We start from the raw sequence: 2,926 nt of genomic DNA, 5'->3' as shown, positions 1-2,926 counted from the left end.
TTTTTTTTTGTACATGCGTGCATGCGTGTGTGTAATTTATCGATTTGTCTATTTGTTTTCTGCTATTAGCCGAGCGCCAAGGGAGGAGAAGAACATAAGGGAAAAAAAGAAAAGGACAGGCACAGCTTGCTGCTGCTCTGCCCAAACTCATTAGTCTGGGTTTTGCAGGCATCATGGCAAGGGTGACTCATCCGGAGGGATCCAAAGAGAAATAACAGCTCGGTGCAATTCGGATCTGGGAGCTTTCCCCCCAAAAAACCAGGAGAAAGCCCCGTGGGGCTGAAAGCCCCTGTTGCCCCATGGCGACAAGGCCACCAATTGGTTACGGGTGTGATGGAGCCTTGCGGACAACGCAAAGCCCTTGTGTCCCAGGTGAAGACCCTTGCAGCATATCAGTGGCCTCTAAACAAGCCTTCATGGCTGGTGGGAGCCACGCCAGGTTGTCCTTGCGTGAGTGCTCCTTGGGCTACCTCCACCTGCAAGGCCACCTCTGTGGATCCATCCCACCGTCTCCTTTCCTGGGGTGCCTCGTCATCACCACTGTGGTTACTCCAACAAGCTGATGATCTACCCCATGGTAAAACCCACAATCCAGAGAGCTTAGAAGGAGGGAAACCTCCTTGATTGGTTTTGCACAACCCCTGCCTTCGTGTCCTCAGGCACAGAGCTGCATTTGGGCTGTGCTTTGGGCACCGTATTCTGTGTCATGCCGAGAGCAGGTGATGGGGGCTTTAATCCTAACCTTGCAGAGGGTGTTGGAAGCACCAGCCCAGCCCCAAAGTGGGGCTCCTCACCACAAGTGCAAATGTGAGACCCTGGGTAGCATCCACTGTGGGACGTGCAAACCCCATGGGCTCCAGGGTAAGATAGGAGGGGACAAGTGAGTGAGAGAGACACCTGGAAGAAGCCTGGGCTGCACACACACAAAAAAAAAGCCTGGGCTGGGGAAATCCAAACAAAACATGTCCCTCAACCTCCTCTGCCTCTGCTCCCCTGCCCCCATCACTGCTGCTGTTGTGTCAGGTAGTGGCACTGTTGAGTACATTAACCCAGAGCTGAGCACTGCAGCCACACCGCGCGTGTGTGTGTGCGTGTTGTGTGTGTTGTGTGTGTGTTGTGTGTGCCTGATCACTGCCATTTATTTATTTCACCCCCCTTCCCCCTCAGCCACCGGTGCTGCAGGACGCGGGGAGCAAGGGAAAACCCGAGCCGGGGGGACGACAAGCGACAGCCGCAGCCGAGGGCCCCGAGCTCTGCTTATAAACAAACCGCCGCCCGAAAGGCGAAATAATAATAATAAAAAACCTGAATTCACGCCCTGATGCCCCCCTGCGCTCTCGGGTGCGGGGGGACCCCGCAGGGGAGCCGGGTAGGGCCGCCCGCCCTGCGCGGAGCGGCGCGGAGGGGGCGCAGCCTCTGCCCGCGGTGCGCGGGGCGGCTTCCGCGGCGCCGCCTGCGCGGCCCTTTTTCCCTCGCTCGTGGGGCTGGGGGCGGCTTTTTTTTTTTTTTTTTTTTTTTTTTTTTTTCCCCTAACTCCTCGCCGGGAAAAGCCAAAAGGAAAACGCTTCTTTCCTCCCCCCGCACCCCGCTTCTCCTCTCCTCCCCTTCCCGCCCTCCAGAAGCCCCCAAACAACCACCACCAACAAACAAAAAGGAAAAAAAAAAAAAAAAAAAAAAGCTTCTCTCCTAAAAAAAAAAAGAAAAGAAAAAAGAAAAAAGGTGGTGGTGGTGGGGGGAGAGAAGGCACAGAAAAGCTAAAGCGAGCAAGCCGGGGAAACAGAGACAAGCTCCATCGATTCCCAACCCAGGATTTTATACAGTGCATTGATTTTTTACCTCCCCCCCCCCTTTTTGCTCCCCCCTTTTCATTTTTCGTTCTCCTTCTTTCACCCCCCCTCCCCTTCCCCTTTCCATTTTATTTTGACTCCTGCTAAAATTAGCCGGGACTGCTCTGGGTGTTGCGCGTTAATTTGATTTACTCCGGGATTCCGGCTTCCAAGACGCCATTTTCCCCCCTTTTCTCGCTCTCTCCCTCGCTCGATTTCTCGCTCTATCATTTATCTCGCTATCTTTCCCCCCACCTCCATGCTCCCCCCCCGCAACCCTCTCTCTTTCCGCGACCCGTCCATCTCCCTCTCCCCGGGTGCCTTCCTCCCTGCTCCCTCCTCCTCCTCTCTGCGCGCCCGCCCTCCTCCTCCTCTCCTCCTCCTCTCCTCCTCCTCCCGCGGGCGCTGCGTGCGCGGCGCGGCGCGGCCGAGGCTCCCCCCGATGTGACAGATGAGCCGCGCCATGGGTTTGCCGCAACGCGAGCACCAGCACCTCGGGGGGCTCTGGCGAGGGCTTGGAACCGGCGTCTGAAACGGAGGGGGGACCAGAGGCAAAGGGAAGGGGGCCGCGAGAGCCCGGGCGAGGAGGAGGAGGAGGAGGAGGAGGAAGAAAGAAGGAGCCGAGGAGGAAGCTGCCTCAGAAGCCCCCGCCGCCGCCGTTTTGGGGATATGGGTTAGTAAAAAAAAAAAATAATTGGAAAACAGCACAAAAAAAAAAGAGGCATCGAGGAAAGGTCTGTCTGGGGAGATGCGGGGTGCGGGAGGGTCATACCCCCCCTTTTTTTTTCCCTGCCCCCCCTTTTCCTCCCCCCCCCCCGCATGCAAAAGTTAATGTCGTCTTTTTTTTTTTTTTTTTTTTTTTTTTTTTTTTTTTGGTGTTGTGACTTTGCAATGGCGCGGAAAGGGCTTTATTTTATTTTATTTTATTGCTGGGGGGGGGATTGCTCTGCCGTGCAACGCCTGCGACCCCCGCCCCCCCCCCCCCCCCCGCAGCCCCCTTCCCTCCCATGCTTTGTGGCCGCCGGTGGTGCCGGGAGGGGATGTGTGCGGGGGGGCGGGGGGGGTTAAACCCGTGCTGCCGGAAAGGGGGTGCATTTATT

The sequence above is a fragment of the Tinamus guttatus genome, unplaced genomic scaffold (genome assembly GCF_059628265.1).
Source record: "Tinamus guttatus ecotype Peru unplaced genomic scaffold, ASM5962826v1 Tinamus_guttatus_pri_ptg000802l, whole genome shotgun sequence".
Lineage (NCBI taxonomy): Eukaryota > Metazoa > Chordata > Aves > Tinamiformes > Tinamidae > Tinamus > Tinamus guttatus.
This window is presented reverse-complemented; position numbering follows the sequence as displayed.